Source organism: Carcharodon carcharias, chromosome 2 (genome assembly GCF_017639515.1).
Source record: "Carcharodon carcharias isolate sCarCar2 chromosome 2, sCarCar2.pri, whole genome shotgun sequence".
Classification (NCBI taxonomy): domain Eukaryota; kingdom Metazoa; phylum Chordata; class Chondrichthyes; order Lamniformes; family Lamnidae; genus Carcharodon; species Carcharodon carcharias.
In genome coordinates, this window is record NC_054468.1 from 71,983,457 (window position 1) to 72,003,285 (window position 19,829).

At 57.4% G+C, this 19,829-nt stretch overlaps 1 protein-coding gene across 6 annotated transcripts in view; it reads right to left on the minus strand.

Moving 5' to 3' along the window:
- The window catches only part of nmnat3 (nicotinamide nucleotide adenylyltransferase 3), a 144,348-nt gene that overhangs the window by 80,022 nt on the left and 44,497 nt on the right, over positions 1 to 19,829 (minus strand). For 2 of the 6 annotated variants that reach the window (XM_041173715.1, XM_041173700.1), the window contains exon 1: positions 1,534 to 1,883. The exons of 1 other annotated variant lie outside the window; for it this stretch is intronic. The gene's annotated coding sequence lies outside the window, so the exon portion shown is untranslated. Of the gene's footprint in view, positions 1 to 1,533; positions 1,888 to 1,947; positions 2,011 to 19,829 lie in introns of those variants that run through there. 3 more of the 6 variants (XM_041173685.1, XM_041173693.1, XM_041173669.1) reach the window with 3 other exon arrangements.

Sequence of the window (19,829 nt, forward strand, 5' to 3'; positions counted from 1 at the left end):
TGTAATAGAAAGGGAAGGAAGGTGTGTTTTCATTTGTACAAAGAATTGGACAGACATGGAGTAACAGTTTTGAACACCAAATCTCGGGAAAGATGTACTGGCCTTGGAGGGGGTGGAACTGATTCACCAGAATGATACCAGAGCTTAAACTGTTAAATTATGAGGAAAGGTTGCATCAAAAATTGACTTGTATTCCCTTGAGATTAAAAGGTTAGAGGGATAATCTAATTAGAAGTATTTAAAATAAGAATGTGTTTTGGTAGGACAAATACAGAGAAAATATATTTCCCCTGGTGAAGGAATTCAGAACAAGGGAACCAATCTTAAAATTAGAGCTTGGCCATTTAGGAGTGAGATCAGGAACGACTTTTTTTTAAACTGAAAAATCGGAGTCTCTCCCACAAAGCTGTAGATGCTGTATTAATTGAAATTTTCAAGATTGAGATTGATAGACTTTTGTCAGGGCAGGGTAGCAAAGGATATGGAACAAAGGTGGGCAAATGAGGTCAGGTACAAATCAGCCATGATCTGACTGAATAGCATAACAAACTCAAGGGTCTGAATACCCTATTCCTGTTTTGACATTGAAAGCACTAACTTTTGCGGGAGAGCTAGTTAAAGGACAGTGGCTGATCTGCTGCCCTTCACACAAGCAGTCATTCTGTGTGTCCGCCAAGGCAGCAAGTGTCTATTCAATTGCAGACAGCAACCAGTCCATCCCTGGACTGTCCAACTGGGGCTACATTCTTGATATTGAACAGGATAATGTCTTCTCTTTCACTATCCCGGAATGTTGAGGCCAAATGTTGCTGGCCTGCTGAGATTAGTAAACTCAGTACAGACTGTTGAATGGACCTGGATCCTTTCTGGCATTTATAACTCAGCAAACACCAAATAAAGAAAAAAAAATAACTCGCCTTTATATACTGCTTTACAATCAATTAAGTAATTTTTGAAGTGTCGGCATTGTTGTAACACTGGAAACCCGGCAGCCAATTCACAAACAGGAAGAACTCACAAACAGCAATGAGACAATGACTTTTGAATGATGTTGATTGAGGGATAAATATTGTTAAGGGACAGAGAGAACTCCCCTGCCCTTTTTCAAATAGTGCCATGGGACTTCTACATCCCCGAGAGGATATGCAGAGCCTTGGCTTATCTCTCATCTGAAAGATGAGGCTTCCAACATCGCAATACTGTACTATACTAAAGTATCAACCTAGATTATCTGCTCAAGTCTCTGCAGTGGAATCTGAAGCCACAACCCTGAGGCCAAAGGTAAAGTGCTACCACTGAGCCACTGCTGACAATGGAGCTACACACTAATCCAGAGAGAGAATTCTTAGGCTGGCTAAATAACTGGCAATAAGGATTTCACCCTCTCAGCAGCACAAGATAATCATCTCAACAGCAACATGTTTAAGTTTTCTGACCCACTTGCTGAAACATTCTCTGTGACTCCTAATAAATCACACCAACAATTTCTGTTTATTAAACAGCTGGTCATGCATTTCACAAATCCTCCCTTACCATTACTGCGGTTTCTGGTCGCCTTTTCTCTCAGTGTGCTGCCTGTCTGACAGGAAGCTGCTGTGCTTATTCCTCTGGGCCTAAGCTGCTCTAACTTAGAGACAAGTTTCACTTTCTAGCAACGCCCACCTAAACCTGGCCTGCTGACGCCCCCACATATGTAGCAACACGATTGAATTTCTAGGAGCTCCCTGGGATCAATTCCTTCTTCACATTGTGGTATTCAGTGTGTAAGAACGTGCCAAGTTGCACAGTGAATATTCCAGTCTTTACACAGCTCAGTCTCTCAGGGAGGTCAGTCCCAGCACAGGGAATCTTAGGTAGCTCAATTCCCCAGGACGTAAAGCCTGATTCAGTGGCATTAAGAAGCAGCTAGAGAGAGAGAGAAAACCGCAGTAAGTAACACAAACAAACCTTAAACCCACCCCCTCCACTCGCCCTCTGCTGGCTGAGCCTCCAGTGCTGTTCAGATCACAAAACAAGCACGGAATATCAGAAGGGACAAAAAACATAGGAGTGCCAATATCTCACAACAATCTGCATCTTGCACAACCAAACCAATTTACAACAGATGCTCACACCAGCCCGGGTAAATTTTAAATTACACCATGGAAAAAAAAAGAATTAAACAAAGGATTTATTGCTGGTAATGAGAAGAAATGGAAAAAGACATAGTACATAGGGGGGTGGGGTATGTGGGGGAGGGGGTGAATGGGGGTGGAGGAGGAGGGAGTAAGGGGGAATGGATGGGGGTTGGGAGTGGAGGATTTGGGGAGGGTGGGTCAGGAGTGGAGTGGAGGCCGGGGATGTGAAGGGGGTGGAGTGGAGGGTGATGTGAGGGTGTGAAGGGGGTGGAGTGGAGGGTGATGTGGGGATGTGAAGGGGGTGGAGAGGAGGGTGATGAGAGGATGGAGTGGAGGGTGATGTGGGGATCTAAAGGGGGTGGAGTGAAGGGTGATGAGGGGATGTGAAGGGGGTGGAGTGGAGGGTGATGTGGGGGTGTAAAGGGGGCAAAGTGGAGGGTGATGTGGGGGTTTGAAGGGGGTGGAGTGGAGGGTGATGTGAGGATGTGAAGGGGGTGTAGTGGAGGGTGATGTCGAGATGTGAAGGGGGTGGAGTGGAGGGTGATGTGGGGATGTGAAGGGGGTGGTGTGGAGGGTGATGTGGGGATGTGAAGGGGTGGAGTGGAGGGTGATGTGGGGATGTGAAGGGGTGGAGTGGAGGGTGATGTGGGGATGTGAAGGGGGTGGAGTGGAGGGTGATGTGGGGATGTGAAGGGAGTGGAGTGGAGGGTGATGTGGTGATGTGAAGGGAGTGGAGGGTGATGTGGGGATGTGAAGGGGGTGGAGTGGAGGGTGATGAGGGGCTGTGAAGGAGTGGAGGGTGATGAGGGGGGGAGTGGAGGGTGTTGTGGGGATCTAAAGCAGGCTGAGTGGAGGGTGATGAGGGGATGTGAAGGGGGTGGAGTGGAGAGTGTGAAGGGGGTGGAGTAGAGGGTGATGAGGGGGTGTGATGGGGGTGGAGTGGAGGGTGATGAGAAGGTGTGAAGAGGGTGGAGTAGAGGGTGATGAGGGGGTGGAGTGGAGGGTGTTGTGGGGATCTAAAGCGGGTTGAGTGGAGGGTGATGAGGGGATGTGAAGGGGGTGGAGTGGAGGGTGATGTGGGGATGTGAAGGGAGTGGAGGGTGATATGGGGATGTGAAGGGGGTGGAGTAGAGGGTGATGTGGGGAGGTGAAGGGGGTGGAGTGGAGGGTGATGTGGGGGTGTGAAGGAGGTGGAGTGGAGGGTGATGTGGGGATGTGAAGGAGGTGGAGTGGAGGGTGATGTGGGGATGTGAAGGGGGTGGAGTAGAGGGTGATGTGGGGAGGTGAAGGGGGTGGAGTGGAGGGTGATGTGGGGGTGTGAAGGAGGTGGAGTGGAGGGTGATGTGGGGATGTGAAGGTGGTGGAGTAGAGGGTGATGTGGGGATGTGAAGGGGGTGGAGTGGAGGGTGATGTGGGGGTGTGAAGGAGGTGGAGTGGAGGGTGATGTGGGGGTGTGAAGGGATGGAGTGGAGGGTGATGTGAGGGTGTGAAGGGGTGGAGTGGGGGGTGATGCGAGGGTGTGAAGGGGTGGAGTGGAGGGTGATGTGAGGGTGAGAAGTGGTGGAGTGGAGGGTGATGTGGGGATCTGAAGGGGGTGGAGTGGAGGGTGATGTGGGGATGTGAAGGGTGTGGAGTGGAGTTGAGGGAGGTGTGAAGGCGGAGGATTGGAGGGTGATGTGGGGGTGTAAAGGGGGCAAAGTGGAGGGTGATGTGAGGGTTTGAAGGGGGTGGAGTGGAGAGTGTTGTGGGGATGTGAAGGCGTGGAGTGGAGGGTGATGAGGGGATGTGAAGGGGGTGGAGTGGAGCAGAGGGCGATGTGGGGATGTGAAGGGGTGGGGTGGAGGGTGATGCGGGGATGTGAAGGGGGTGGAGTGGAGGGTGATGTGAGGGTGTGAAGGGGTGGAGTGGAGGGTGATGTGAGGGTGTGAAGGGGTGGAGAGGAGGGTGATGTGAGGGTGTGAAGGGGTGGAGTGGAGGGTGATGTGAGGGTGTGAAGGGGTGGAGTGGAGGGTGATGTGAGGGTGTGAAGGGGTGGAGTGGAGGGTGATGTGAGGGTGTGAAGGGGTGGAGTGGAGGGTGATGTGGGGATGTGAAGGGGGTGGAGTGGAGGGTAATGTGGGGAAGTGAAGGGGGTGGAGTGGAGGGTGATGTGGGGATGTGAAGGGGGTGGAGTGGAGGGTGATGTGGGGATCTGAAGGGAGTGGAGGGTGATGTGGGGATGCGAAGGGGGTGAAGTGGAGGGTGTTGTGGGGATCTGAAGGGGGTGAAGTGGAGGGTGTTGTGGGGATGCGAAGGGGTGGAGTGGAGGGTGATGTCGGGATGTGAAGGGGTGGAGTGGAGCGGAGGGTGATGTGGGGATGTGAAGGGTGTGGAGTGGAGGGTGATAAGGGGATGTGAGCGGGGTGGAGTGGAGCAGAGGGCGATGTGGGGATGTGAAGGGGCTGGAGTAGAGGGTGATGTGGGGATGTGAAGGGATGGAGTGAAGGGTGATTTAAGGGTGTGATTTGGGTGGAGTGCAGAGTGATGTGGGGATCTGAAGGTGATGTGAGGGTGTGAAGGGGTGGAGTGGAGGGTGATGTGAGGGTGTGAAGGGGGTGGAGTGGAGGGTGATGTGGGGAAGAGAAGGGGGTGGAGTGGAGGGTGATGTGGGTGTGGAGTGGAGGGTGATGTGGGGTTCTAAAGGGGGTGGAGTGGAGCGTGATGAGGGGATGTGAAGGGGGTGGAGTGGAGGGTGATGTTGGGATGTGAAGGGGGTGGAGTGGAGGGTGATGAGGGGGTGGAGTGGAGAGTGATGTGGGGGTGTGAAGGGGGTGGAGTCGAGGGTGATGAGAGGGTGTGAAGGGGGTGGAGTGGAGGGTGATGTGAGGAAGTGAAGGGGTGGAGTGGATTGTGATGTGAGGGTGTGAAGGGGTGGATTGGAGGGTGATGTGAGGGTGTGAAGGGGGTGGAGTGGAGGGTGATGTGAGGGTGTAAAGGAGTTGAGTGGAGGGTGATGTGAGGGTGTGAAGGGGTGGAGTGGACGGTGATATGAGGGTGTGAAGGGGGTGGAGTGGAGGGTGATGTGGGGATGTGAAGGGGTGGAGTGGAGGGTGAGGAGGGGATGTGAAGGGGGTGGAGTGGAGGGTGATGTGGGGAAGTGAAGGGGGTGGAGTGGAGGGTGATGTGGGGATGTGATGGGGTTGAGTGGAGGGTGATGTGAGGGTGTGAAGGGGTGGAGTGGAGGGTGATGTGAGGGTGTGAAGGGGGTGGAGTGGAGGGTGATGAGGGGGTGGAGTGGAGGGTGTTGTGGGGATGTGAAGGGGGTGAAGTGCAAGGTGATTTGGGGATTGGAAGGAAGTGGAGTGGAGGGTGAGGAGGGGATATGAAGGGGGTGGAGTGGAGGGTGATGTGGGGAAGTGAAGTGGTGGAGTGGAGGGTGATGAGGGGATGTGAAGGGAGTGGAGTGGAGGCTGATGTGGGGATGGGAAGGGGGTGGAGTGGAGGGTGATGTGAGGGTGTGAAGGGGTGGAGTGGAGGGTGATGTGAGGGTGTGAAGGGGTGGAGTGGAGGGTGATGTGAGGGTGTGAAGGGGTGGAGTGGAGGGTGATGTGAGGGTGTGAAGGGGTGGAGTGGAGGGTGATGTGAGGGTGTGAAGGGGTGGAGTGGAGGGTGATGTGAGGGTGTGAAGGGGGTGGAGTGGAGGGTGATGTGGGGATCTGAAGGGAGTGGAGAGTGATGTGGGGATGCGAAGGGGGTGGAGTGGAAGGTGATGTGGGGATGTGAAGGGAGTGGAGGGTGATGTGGGGATGTGAAGGGGTGGAGTGGAGGGTGATGAGGGGCTGTGAAGGGGTGGAGTGGAGGGTGATGAGGGGGTGGAGTGGAGGGTGTTGTGGGGATCTAAAGCGGGTTGAGTGGAGGGTGATGAGGGGATGTGAAGGGGGTGGAGTGGCGGGTGATGTGAGGGTGTGAAGGGGGTGGAGTAGAGGGTGATGAGGGGATGTGATGGGGGTGGAGTGGAGGGTGATGTGGGGATCTGAAGGGAGTGGAGAGTGATGTGGGGATGCGAAGGGGGTGGAGTGGAAGGTGATGTAGGGATGTGAAGGGAGTGGAGGGTGATGTGGGGATGTGAAGGGGGTGGAGTGGAGGGTGATGAGGGACTGTGAAGGGGTGGAGTGGAGGGTGATGAGGGGGTGGAGTGGAGGGTGTTGTGGGGATCTAAAGCGGGTTGAGTGGAGGGTGATGAGGGGATGTGAATGGAGTGGAGTGGCGGGTGATGTGAGGGTGTGAAGGGGGTGGAGTAGAGGGTGATGAGGGGATGTGATGGGGGTGGAGGGTGATGAGAAGGTGTGAAGTGGGTGGAGTAGAGGGTGATGAGGGGATCTGAAGGGGGTGGAGTGGAGGGTGATGTGGGGATCTGAAGGGGGTGAAGTGGAGGGTGTTGTGGGGATGCGAAGGGGTGGAGTGGAGGGTGATGTGAGGATGAGAAGGGGTGGAGTGGAGGGTGATGTCGGGATGTGAAGGGGTGGAGTGGAGCGGAGGGTGATGTGGGGATGTGAAGGGTGTGGAGTGGAGGGTGATAAGGGGATGTGAGCGGGGTGGAGTGGAGCAGAGGGCGATGTGGGGATGTGAAGGGGCTGGAGTAGAGGGTGATGTGGGGATGTGAAGGGGGTGGAGTGGAGGGTGATGTGGGGGTGTGAAGGGATGGAGTGAAGGGTGATTTAAGGGTGTGATTTGGGTGGAGTGCAGAGTGATGTGGGGATCTGAAGGGGTGGAGTGGAGGGTGATGTGGGGAAGTGAAGGGGGTGGAGTGGAGGGTGATGTGGGGATCTGAAGGGGGTGGAGTGGAGGGTGATGTGAGGGTGTGAAGGGGTGGAGTGGAGGGTGATGAGGGGATGGAGTGGAGGGTGATGTGGGGTTCTAAAGGGGGTGGAGTGGAGCGTGATGAGGGGATGTGAAGGGGGTGGAGTGGAGGGTGTTGTGCGGATGTGAAGGGGGTGGAGTGGAGGGTGATGTTGGTATGTGAAGTGGGTGGAGTGGAGGGTGATGAGGGGGTGGAGTGGAGGGTGATGTGGGGGTGTGAAGGGGGTGGAGTCGAGGGTGATGAGAGGGTGTGAAGGGGGTGGAGTGGAGGGTGATGTGAGGAAGTGAAGGGGTGGAGTGGATTGTGATGTGAGGGTGTGAAAGGGGTGGAGTGGAGGGTGATGTGGGGATGTGAAGGGGGTGGAGTGGAGGGTGATGTGAGGGTGTGAAGGGGTTGAGTGGAGGGTGATGTGAGGGTGTGAAGGGGTGGATTGGAGGGTGATGTGAGGGTGTGAAGGGTGTGGAGCGGAGGGTGATGTGAGGGTGTAAAGGAGTTGAGTGGAGGGTGATGTGAGGGTGTGAAAGGGGTGGAGTGGACAGTGATATGAGGGTGTGAAGGGGGTGGAGTGGAGGGTGATGTGGGGATGTGAAGGGGTGGAGTGGAGGGTGAGGAGGGGATGTGAAGGGGGTGGAGTGGAGGGTGATGTGGGGAAGTGAAGGGGGTGGAGTGGAGGGTGATGTGGGGATGTGAAGGGGTTGAGTGGAGGGTGATGTGAGGGTGTGAAGGGGTGGAGTGGAGGGTGATGTGAGGGTGTGAAGGGGGTGGAGTGGAGGGTGATGAGGGGGTGGAGTGGAGGGTGTTGTGGGGATGTGAAGGGGGTGAAGTGCAAGGTGATTTGGGGATTGGAAGGAAGTGGAGTGGAGGGTGAGGAGGGGATATGAAGGGGGTGGAGTGGAGGGTGATGTGGGGAAGTGAAGTGGTGGAGTGGAGGGTGATGAGGGGATGTGAAGGGAGTGGAGTGGAGGGTGATGTGGGGATGGGAAGGGGGTGGAGTGGAGGGTGATGTGGGGATGTGAAGGGGGTGGGTGGAGGGTGATGTGGGGATGTGAAGGGGGTGGGTGGAGGGTGATGTGGGGATGTGAAGGGGGTGGAGTGGAGGGTGATGAGGGGCTGTGAAGCGGTGGAGTGGAGGGTGATGAGGGGGTGGAGTGGAGGGTGTTTTGGGGATCTAAAGGGGGTTGAGTGGAGGGTGATGAGGGGATGTGAAGGGGGTGGAGTGGAGGGTGATGTGAGGGTGCGAAGGGGGTGGAGTAGAGGGTGATGAGGGGATCTGAAGGGGGTGGAGTGGAGGGTGATGAGAAGGTGTGAAGAGGTTGGAGTAGAGGGTGATGAGGGGATCTGAAGGGGGTGGAGTGGAGGGCGATGTGGGAAACTGAAGGGGGTGAAGTGGAGGGTGATGTGGGGATCTGAAGGGGGTGAAGTGGAGGGTGTTGTGGGGATGTGAAGGGAATGGAGGGTGATCTGGGGATGTGAAGGGGGTGGAGTGGAGGGTGTTGTGGGGATCTAAAGGGTGTTGAGTGGAGGTTGATGAGGGGATGTGAAGGGGGTGGAGTGGAGGGTGATGTGAGGGTGTGAAGGGGTTGAGTGGAGGGTGATGTGAGGGTGTGAAGGGATGGAGTGGCGGGTGATGTGAGGATGTGAAGGGGGTGGAGTGGAGGGTGATGAGGGGGTGGAGTGGAGGGTGTTGTGGGGATGTGAAGGGGGTGAAGTGCAAGGTGATGTGGAGAATTGAGGGAAGTGGAGTGGAGGGTGAGGAGGGGACATGAAGGGGGTGGAGTGGAGGGTGATGTGGGGAAGTGAAGGGGTGGAGTGGAGGGAGATGAGGGGATGTGAAGGGAGTGGAGTGGAGGGTGATGTGGGGGTGTGAAGGGGGTGGAGTGGAGGGTGATGTGGGGATGTGAAGGGGGTGGATGGAGGTTGATGTGGGGATGTGAAGGGGGTGGAGTGGAGGGTGATGAGGGGCTGTGAAGCTGTGGAGTGCAGGGTGATGAGGGGGTGGAGTGGAGGGTGTTGTGGGGATCTAAAGGGGGTTGAGTGGAGGGTGATGAGGGGATGTGAAGGGGGTGGAGTGGAGGGTGATGTGAGGGTGTGAACGGGGTGGAGTAGAGGGTGATGAGGGGATCTGAAGGGGGTGGAGTGGAGGGTGATGTGGGGATCTGAAGGGGGTGAAGTGGAGGGTGATGTGGGGATGTGAAGAGGGTGGAGTGGAGGGTGATGTGGGGATGTGAAGGGAGTGGAGGGTGATGTGGGGATGTGAAGGGGGAGGAGTGGAGGGTGATGAGGGACTGTGAAGGGGGTGGAGTGGAGGGTGATGAGGGGGTGGAGTGGAGGGTGTTGTGGGGATCTAAAGGGGGTTGAGTGGAGGGTGATGAGGGGATGTGAAGAGGGTGGAGTGGAGGGTGATGTGGGGATGTGAAGGGAGTGGAGGGTGATGTGGGGGTGTGAAGGGGGTGTAGTGGAGGGTGATGTGAGGGTGTGAAGTGGGTGCAGTGGAGGGTGATGTGGGGATCTGAAGGGGGTGGAGTGGAGTGTGATGTGGGGAAGTGAAGGGGGTAGAGTGGAGGGTGATGAGGGGATGTGAAGGGGATGGAGTGGAGGGTGATGTAAGGGTGTGAAGGGGGTGGAGTGGAGGGTGATGTGGGGATGTGAAGGGGGTGGAGTGGAGGGTGATGTGAGGGTGAGAAGGGGTGGAGTGGAGGGTGATGTGGGGATGTGAAGGGGGTGGAGTGGAGGGTGATGAGGGGATGTGAAGGGTGTGGAGTGGAGGGTGATGTGAGGGTGTGAAGGGGGTGGAGTGGAGGGTGATGTGAGGGTGAGAAGGGGTGGAGTGGAGGGTGATGTGGGGATGTGAAGGGGGTGGAGTGGAGGGTGATGTGGGGATGTGAAGGGGTTGGAGTGGAAGGTGATGAGGGGGTGGAGTGGAGGGTGATGTGGGGATCTAAAGGGGGTGGAGTGGAGGGTGATGAGGGGATGTGAAAGGGGGGGCGTGGAGGGTGATGTGGAGGTGTTAAGGGCGCAGAGTGGAGGGTGATGTGGGGATGTGAAGGGGGTGGAGTGGAGTTGAGGGAGGTGTGAAGGGGGCGGATTGGAGGGTGATGTGGGGGTGTAAAGGGGGCAAAGTGGAGGGAGATGTGAGGGTGTGAAGGGGGTGGAGTGTTGTGGGGATGTGAAGGGGTGGAGTGGAGGGTGATGTGAAGGTGTGAAGGGGTGGAGTGGAGGGTGATGTGAGGGTGTGAAGGGGTGGAGTGGAGGGTGATGTGAGGGTGTGCAGGGGTGGAGTGGAGGGTGATGTGAGGGTGTGAAGGGGTGGAGTGGAGGGTGATGTGAGGGTGTGCAGGGGTGGAGTGGAGGGTGATGTGAGGGTGTGAAGGGGTGGAGTGGAGGGTGATGTGGGAATGTGAAGGGGGTGGAGTGGAGGGTGATGTGGGGGTGTGCAGGGGTGGAGTGGAGGGTGATGTGAGGGTGTGAAGGGGTGGAGTGGAGGGTGATGTGGGGATGTGAAGGGTGTGGAGTGGAGGGTGATGTGAGGGTGTGAAGGGGGTGGAGTGGAGGGTGATGTGAGGGTGTGAAGGGGTGGAGTGGAGGGTGATGTGGGGATGTGAAGGGGGGAGTGGAGGGTGATGAGGGGGTGGAGTGGAGGGTGATGTGGGGATGTGAAGGGGTGGAGTGGAGGGTGATGAGGGGATGTGAAGGGTGTGGAGTGGAGGGTGATGTGAGGGTGTGAAGGGGTGGAGTGGAGGGTGATGTGGGGATGTGAAGGGGGTGGAGTAGAGGGTGATGTGGGGATGCGAAGGGAGTGGAGCGGAGGGTGATAAGGGGATGTGAACGGGGTGCAGTGGAGCAGAGGGTGATGTGGGGATGTGAAGGGGGTGGAGTAGAGGGTGATGTGGGGGTGTGAAGGAGGTGGAGTGGAGGGTGATGTGGGGGTGTGAAGGGATGGAGTGGAGGGTGATGTGAGGGTGTGATTTGGGTGGAGTGCAGAGTGATGTGGGGATCTGAAGGGGGTGGAGTGGAGGGTGATGTGGGGAATTGAAGGGGGTGGAGTGGAGGGTGATGTGGGGAGCTGAAGGGGGTGGAGTGGAGGGTGATGTGAGGGTCTGAAGGGGATGGAGTGGACGGTGTTGTGCGGATGTGAAGGGGGTGGAGTGGAGGGTGATGTTGGGATGTGAAGGTGGTGGAGTGGAGGGTGATGAGGGGGTGGAGTGGAGGGTGATGTGGGGGTGTGAAGGGGGTGGAGTGGAGGGTGATGAGAGGGTGTGAAGGGGGTGGAGTGGAGTGTGATGTGAGGAAGTGAAGGGGTGGAGTGGATTGTGATGTGAGGGTGTGAAAGGGGTGGAGTGGAGGGTGATGTGGGAATGTGAAGGGGGTGGAGTGGAGGGTGATGTGAGGGTGTGAAGGGGTTGAGTGGAGGGTGATGTGGGGATGTGAAGGGGTGGAGTGGAGGGTGATGTGAGGGTGTAAAAGTGGTGGATTGGAGGGTGGTGGGGATGTGAAGGGGGTGGTGTGGAGGGTGATGTGAGGGTGTGAAGGGGTTGAGTGGAGGGTGATGTGAGGGTGTGAAGGGATGGATTGGAGGGTGATGTGAGGGTGTGAAGGGGGTGGAGTGGAGGATGATGTGAGGGTGTGAAGGAGTTGAGTGGATGGTGATGTGAGGGTGTGAAGGGGTGGAGTGGACGGTGATGTGAGGGTGTGAAGGGGGTGGAGTGGAGGGTAATGTGGGGATGTGTAGGGGTGGAGTGGAGGGTGATGTGGGGATGTGAAGGGGTGGAGTGGAGGGTGATGTGAGGGTGTGAAAGGGGTGGATTGGAGGGTGGTGGGGATGTGAAGGGGGTGGAGTGGAGGGTGATGTGAGGGTGTGAAGGGGTTGAGTGGAGGGTGATGTGAGGGTGTGAAAGGGGTGGATTGGAGGGTGGTGGGGATGTGAAGGAAGTGGAGTGGAGGGTGATGAGGGATGTGAAGGGAGTGGAGTGGAGGGTGATGTGGGGATGGGAAGGGGGTGGAGTGGAGGGTGATGTGAGGGTGTGAAGTGGGTGCATTGGTGGGTGATGTGGGGATCTGAAGGGGGTGGAGTGGAGGGTGATGTGGGGAAGTGAAGGGGGTGGAGTGGAGGGTGATGAGGGGTTGTGAAGGGGATGGAGTGGAGGGTGATGTAAGGGTGTGAAGGGGGTGGAGTGGAGGGTGATGTGGGGATGTGAAGGGGGTGGAGTGGAGGGTGATGAGAAGGTATGAAGTGGATGGAGTAGAGGGTGATGAGGGGATCTGAAGGGGGTGGAGTGGAGGGTGATGTGGGGATCTGAAGGGGGTGAAGTGGAGGGTGATGTGGGGATGTGAAGGGGGTGGAGCGGAGGGTGATGCGGGGTTGTGAAGGGAGTGGAGGGTGATGTGGGGATGTGAAGGGGGTGGAGTGGAGGGTGATGAGGGGCTGTGAAGGGGGTGGAGTGGAGGATGATGAGGGGCTGGAGTAGAGGGTGTTGTGGGGATCAAAAGGGGATTGAGTGGAGGGTGATGTGGGGATCTGAAGGGGGTGAAGTGGAGGGTGATGTGGGGATGTGAAGGGGTGGAGTGGAGGGTGATGTGGGGGCGTGAAGGGGGTGTAGTGGATGGTGATGAGAGGGTGTGAAGAGTGTGGAGTGGAGGGTGATGTGGGGATCTGAAGGGGGTGGAGTGGAGGGTGATGTGGGGAAGTGAGGTGGGTGGAGTGGAGGGTGATGAGGGGATGTGAAGAGGGTGGAGTGGAGGGTGATGTGAGGGTGTAAAGGGGGTGGAGTGGAGGGTGATGTGGGGATGTGAAGGGGGTGGAGTGGAGGGTGATGTGAGGGTGAGAAGGGGTGGAGTGGAGGGTGAAGTGGGGATCTGAAGGGGGTGGAGTGGAGGGTGATGTGGGGATGTGAAGGGTGTGGAGTGGAGTTGAGGGAGGTGTGAAGGGGGAGGATTGGAGAGTGATGTGGGGGTGTAAAGGGGGCAAAGTGGAGGGTGATGTGAGGGTTTGAAGGGGGTGGAGTGGACGGTGTTGTACGGATGTGAAGGGGGTGGAGTGGAAGGTGATGTTGGGATGTGAAGGGGGTGGAGTGGAGGGTGATGTGGGGATGGGAAGGAAGTGGAGCGGAGGGTGAGGAGGGGATATGAAGGGGGTGGAGTGGAGGGTGATGTGGGGAAGTGAAGTGGTGGAGTGGAGGGTGATGAGGGGATGTGAAGGGAGTGGAGTGGAGGGTGATGTGGGGATGGGAAGGGGGTGGAGTGGAGGGTGATGTGAGGGTGTGAAGTGGGTGCATTGGAGGGTGATGTGGGGATCTGAAGGGGGTGGAGTGGAGGGTGATGTGGGGAAGTGAAAGGGGTGGAGTGGAGGGTGATGAGGGGATGTGAAGGGGATGGAGTGGAGGGTGATATAAGTGTGTGAAGGGGGTGGAGTGGAGGGTGATGTGGGGATGTGAAGGGGGTGGAGTGGAGGGTGATGAGAAGGTATGAAGTGGATCGAGTAGAGGGTGATGAGGGGATCTGAAGGGGGTGGAGTGGAGGGTGATGTGGGGATCTGAAGGGGGTGAAGTGGAGGGTGATGTGGGGATGTGAAGGGGGTGGAGCGGAGGGTGATGTGGGGATGTGAAGGGAGTGGAGGGTGATGTGGGGATGTGAAGCGGGTGGAGTGGAGGGTGATGAGGGGCTGTGAAGGGGGTGGAATGGAGGATGATGAGGGGCTGGAGTGGAGGGTGTTGTGGGGATCAAAAGGGGATTGAGTGGAGGGTGATGTGGGGATCTGAAGGGGGTGAAGTGGAGGGTGATGTGGGGATGTGAAGGGGTGGAGTGGAGGGTGATGTGGGGGTGTGAAGGGGGTGTCATGGAGGGTGATGAGAGGGTGTGAAGAGTGTGGAGTGGAGGGTGATGTGGGGATCTGAAGGGGGTGGAGTGGAGGGTGATGTGGGGAAGTGAGGTGGGTGGAGTGGAGGGTGATGAGGGGATGTGAAGAGGGTGGAGTGGAGGGTGATGTGAGGGTGTGAAGGGGGTGGAGTGGAGGGTGATGTGGGGATGTGAAGGGGGTGGAGTGGAGGGTGATGTGAGGGTGAGAAGGGGTGGAGTGGAGGATGAAGTGGGGATCTGAAGGGGGTGGAGTGGAGGGTGATGTGGGGATGTGAAGGATGTGGAGTGGAGTTGAGGGAGGTGTGAAGGGGAGGATTGGAGGGTGATGTGGGGGTGTAAAGGGGGCAAAGTGGAGGGTGATGTGAGGGTTTGAAGGGGGTGGAGTGGACGGTGTTGTGCGGATGTGAAGGGGGTGGAGTGGAGGGTGATGTGGGGATGTGAAGGGAGTGGAGGGTGATGTGGGGATGTGAAGGGGGTGGAGTGGAGGGTGATGAGGGGCTGTGAAGGGGGTGGAGTGGAGGGTGATGAGGGGGTGGAGTGGAGGGTGTTGTGGGGATCAAAAGGGGATTGAGTGGAGGGTGATGTGGGGATCTGAAGGGGTTGAAGTGGAGGGTGATGTGGGGATGTGGTGGAGTGGAGGGTGATGTGGGGGTGTGAAGGGGGTGTAGTGGAGGGTGATGAGAGGGTGTGAAGAGTGTGGAGTGGAGGGTGATGTGTGCAAGTGAGGTGGGTGGAGTGGAGGGTGATGAGGGGATGTGAAGAGGGTGGAGTGGAGGGTGATGTGAGGGCGTGAAGGGGTGGAGTGGAGGGTGATGTGGGGATGTGAAGGGGGTGGAGTGGAGGGTGATGAGGGGGTGGAGTGGAGGGTGATGTGGGGACCTAAAGGGGGTGGAGTGGAGGGTGATGAGGGGATGTGAAGGGGGGGCATGGAGGGTGATGTGGAGGTGTTAAGGGCGCAGAGTGGAGGGTGATGTGGGGATGTGAAGGGGGTGGAGTGGAGTTGAGGGAGGTGTGAAGGGGGCGGATTGGAGGGTGATGTGGGGGTGTAAAGGGGCAAAGTAGAGGGAGATGTGAGGGTGTGAAGGGGGTGGAGTGTTGTGGGGATGTGAAGGGGTGGAGTGGAGGGTGATGTGAGGGTGTGAAGGGGTGGAGTGGAGACTGATGTGAAGGTATGAAGGGGTGGAGTGGAGGGTGATGTGAGGGTGTGAAGGGGTGGAGTGGAGGGTGATGTGAGGGTGTGCAGCAGTGGAGTGGAGGGTGATGTGAGGGTGTGAAGGGGTGGAGTGGAGGGTGATGTGGGGATGTGAAGGGGGTGGAGTGGATGGTGATGTGGGGAAGTGAAGGGGGTGGAGTGGAGGGTGATGTGGGGATGTGAAGGGGGTGGAGTGGAGGGTGATGTGGGGATCTGAAGGGAGTGAAGTGGAGGGTGATGTGGGGATCTGAAGCGGGTGGAGTGGAGGGTGATGTGGGGATGTGAAGGGAGTGGAGGGTGATGTGCGGATGTGCAGGGGGTGGAGTGGAGGGTGATGAGGGGCTGTGAAGGGGTGGAGTGGAGGGTGATGAGGGGATGGAGTGGAGGGTGTTGTGTGGATCTAAAGGGGGTTGAGTGGAGGGAGATGAGGGGATGTGAAGGGAATGGAGTGGAGGGTGATGTGGGGGTGGAAAGGGGGCAAAGTGGAGGGTGATGTGAGGGTTTTAAGGGGGTGGAGTGGAGGGTGTTGTGGGGATGTGAAGGGGGTGTAGTGGAGGGTGATGTCGAGATGTAAAGGGGGTGGAGTGGAGGGTGATGTGGCGATGTGAAGGGGGTGGAGTGGACGGTGATGTGGGGATGTGAAGGGGTGGAGTGGAGGGTGATGTGGGGATGTGAAGGGTTGGATTGGAAGGTGATGTGGGGATGTGAAGGGGGTGGAGTGGAAGTTGATGTGAGGATGTGAAAGGGGTGGAATGGAGGGTGATGTGAGGGTGTGAAGGGGTGGAGTGAAGGGTGATGTGAGGGTGTGAAGGGGTGGAGTGGAGTGTGATGTGAGGGTGTGAAGGGGTGGAGTGGAGGGTGATGTGGGGATGTGAAGGGAGTGGAGGGTGATGTGGGGATGTGAAGGGGGTTGAGTGGAGGGTGATGAGGGGCTGTGAAGGGGCTGGAGTGGAGTGTGATGAGGGGGTGGAGTGGAGGGTCTTGTGGGGGTCTAAAGGGGGTTGAGTGGAGGGTGATGAGGGGATGTGAAGGGGGTGGAGTGGAGGGTGATGTGAGGGTGTGAAGGGGATGGAGTAGAAGGTGATGAGGGGATGTGAAGGGGGTGGAGTGGAGGGTGATGAGAAGCTGACAAGAGGGTGGAGTAGAGGGTGATGAGGGGATCTGAACGGGGTGGTGTGGAGGGTGATGTAGGGAGTTGAAGGGGGTGAAGTGGAGGGTGATGTGGGGATGTGAAGGGGTGGAGTGGAGGGTGATGTGGGGGTGTGAAGGGGGTGTAGTGGAGGGTGATGTGAGGGTGTGAAGTGGGTGGAGTGGAGGGTGATGTGGGGATCTGAAGGGGGTGGAGTGGAGGGTGATGTGGGGAAGTGAAGGGGTGGAGTGGAGGGTGATGAGGGGATGTGAAGGGGGTGGAGTGGAGGGTGATGTGAGGGTGTGAACGGGGTGGAGTGGAGGGTGATGTGTGGATGTGAAGGGGGTGGAGTGGACAGTGATGTGAGGGTGAGAAGGGGTGGAGTGGAGGGTGATGTGGGGATCTAAAGGGGGTGGAGTGGAAGGTGATGAGGGGATGTGAAGGGGTTGGAGTGGAGGGTGATGTGAGAGTATGAAGGGGGTGGAGTGGAGGGTGATGTGGGGATGTGAAGGGGTGGAGTGGAGGGTGATGTGGGGATGTGAAGGGGGTGGAGTGGAGGGTGATGAAGGGTGTGTGAAGGGGTGGAGTGGAGGGTGATGTGAGGGTGTGAAGGGGTGGAGTGGAGGATGATGTGAGGGTGTGAAGTGGTGGAGTGGAGGGTGATGTGGGGATGTGAAGGGGGTGGAGTGGAGGGTGATGTGGGGAAGTGAAGGGGGTGGAGTGGAGGGTGATGTGGGGATCTGAAGGGGGTGGAGTGGAGGGTGATGTGGGGAAGTGAAGGGGTGGAGTGGAGGGTGATGAGGGGATGTGAAGGGGGTGGAGTGGAGGGTGATGTGGGCATGTGAAGGGGGTGGAGTGGAGGGTGATGTGGGGATGTGAAGCGAGTGGAGGGTGATGTGGGGATGTAAAGTGGGTGGAGTGGAGGGTGATGAGGGGCTGTGAAGGGGTGGAGTGGAGGGTGATGAGGGGGTGGAGTGGAGGGTGTTGTGGGGATCTAAAGGGGGTTGAGTGGAGGGTGATGAGGGGATGTGATGCGGGTGGAGTGGAGGGTGATGTGAGGGTGTGAAGGGGGTGGAGTCGAGGGTGATGAGGGGATGTGAAGGGGGTGGAGTGGAGGGTGATGAGAAGGTGTGAAGAGGGTGGAGTAGAGGGTGATGAGAGGATCTGAAGTGGGTGGAGTGGAGGGTGATGTGGGGATCTGAAGGGGTTGGAGTGGAGGGTGATGTGGGGAAGTGAAGGGGGTGGAGTGGAGGGTGATGAGGGGATGTGAAGGGGGTGGAGTGGAGGGTGATGTGAGGGTGTGAAGGGGGTGGAGTGGAGGATGATGTGGGGATGTGAAGGGGGTGGAGTGGTGGGTGATGTGAGGGTGAGAAGGGGTGGAGTGGAGGGTGATATGGGGATGTGAAGGGGTGGAGTGGAAGGTGATGAGGGGATGTGAAGGGTGTGTAGGGGAGGGTGATGTGAGGGTGTGAAGGGGTGGAGTGGAGGGTGATGTGGGGATGTGAAGGGGGGAGTGGAGGGTGATGAGGGGGTGGAGTGGAGGGTGATGTGGGGATCTAAAGGGGGTGGAGTGGAGGGTGATTTGGAGGTGTTAAGGGGGCAGAGTGGAGGGTGATGTGGGGATGTGAAGGGGGTGGAGTGGAGTTGAGGGAGGTGTGAAGGGGGCGGATTGGCAGGTGATGTGGGGGTGTAAAGGGGGCAAAGTGGAGGGTGATGTGAGGGTTTGAAGGGGGTGGAGTGGAGAGTGTTGTGGGGATGTGAAGGGGTGGAGTGGAGGGAAATGTCGGGATGTGAAGGGGTGGAGTGGAGGGTGATGAGCGGATGTGAAGGCGGTGGAGTGGAGCAGAGGGCGATGTGGGGAGGTGAAGGGGGTGGAGTAGAGGGTGATGTGGGGATGTGAAGGGGGTGGAGTGGAGGGTGTTGTGGGGGTGTGAAGGAGGTGGAGTGGAAGGTGATGTGGGGGTGTGAAGGGATGGAGTGGAGGGTGATGTGAGGGTGTGAAGTGGGTGGAGTGCAGGGTGATGTGGGGATCTGAAGGGGGTGGAGTGGAGGGTGATGTGGGGAAGTGAAGGGGCTGGAGTGGAGGGTGATGAGGGGATGTGAAGGGGGTGGAGTGGAGGGTGATGTGAGGGTGTGAAGGGGTGGAGTGGAGGGTGATGTGGGGATGTGAAGGGGGTGGAGTGGAGGGTGATGTGAGGGTGTGAAGGGGTGGAGTGGAGGGTGATGAGGGGATGTGAAGGGGGTGGAGTGGAGGGTGATGAGGGGTTGGAGTGGAGGGTGATGTGGGGTTCTAAAGGGGGTGGAGTGGAGAGTGATGAGGGGATGTGAAGGGGGTGGAGTGGAGGGTGATGTGGGGGTGTAAAGGGGGCAAAGTGGAGGGTGATGTGAGGGTTTGAAGGGGGTGGAGTGGAGGGTGTTGTGCGGATGTGAAGGGGGTGGATTGGAGGGTGATGTTGGGATGTGAAGGGGGTGGAGTGGAGGGTGATGAGGGGCTGGAGTGGAGGGTGATGTGAGGGTGTGAACGGGGTGGAGTGGAGGGTGATGTGAGGGTGTGAAGGGGGTGGAGTGGAGGGTGACGTGAAGGTGTGAAGGGTGTGGAGTAGAGGGTGATGTGGGGGTATGAAGGGGGTGGAGTGGAGGGTGATGAGGGGGTGTGAAGGGGGTGGAGTAGAGGGTGATGTGGGGGTATGAAGGGGTTGGAGTGGAGGGTGATGAGGGGGTTTGAAGTGGGTGGAGTGGAGGGTGATGTGGGGATGTGAAGGGGGTGGAGTGCAGGGTGATGTGGGAGTGTGAAGGGGGTGGAGTGGAGGGTGATTTCGGGGTGTGAAGGGTGTGGATTGGAGGGTGATGTGGGGGTATGAAGGGGTGGTTTGCGTCACTCTGAAGTTGACCACAACTTCAGGATGTCAGGCATATGTAGATTGGCACAGAAATGCTGAAGTTGCGGTCCGCCTCCCAGATCCGACAGGCTGGGCTGTGGACCCTCATTCAAAGGGAGGTCCCTCATGCAGAGGTACTCAGTCTGATCAAGGGACCTGGCATTGGGAACGGGGTGCCCTCTGACAGCCTCTGTGCCCAGGCTGCTGACCCGCAGCCCCACAATCTCCTCCCATGGCCTGGAATCTAATGATGATACTAGTCCTGCGGTGGGTGTCATACCAGCAGCAGTCACCTTCTCCCCGGAAGCACTTCCGTTTAGTCGAGATGCTGGCCTCTAAGTGGCTGCAGCTCTCGTTGGGTGGGGCTTCCACTCGTTGAGTTCTTAATCCGAGGGAAGGCCTCCCACTGTTCAGTTAAGTAACTGAGTGGCACATAATTCGGCAGGCCATCCTTAGAAAAGGTGATGCAGGGCTTCTGCCCGCTCTGCAGATGGCAGGCAAAACCCCTCTCACCTCCATTAAATAATGCCCACTGCATGGTTTCCTCCAGTCTGGTAAATAACTGTTCATCACTGCTCTCTGTTTCTTGTCACTTATCCAAATTCATATCCATGCTGCCACTATTTTTTTTATTCCAACCTTGCTGTTATTTGGCACTTTATCAAAATGCCTTTTGAAGCTCATGTACACCATGTCAACTGCATTACCTGCATCAACCCTCATCAAAAAACTTAATCAAGTTAATTAAATGTGATTTGCCTTTAACAAGTCCATGTTGGCTTGTCTTAATTAACCCACACTTGTCCAAGTGTGACTACTT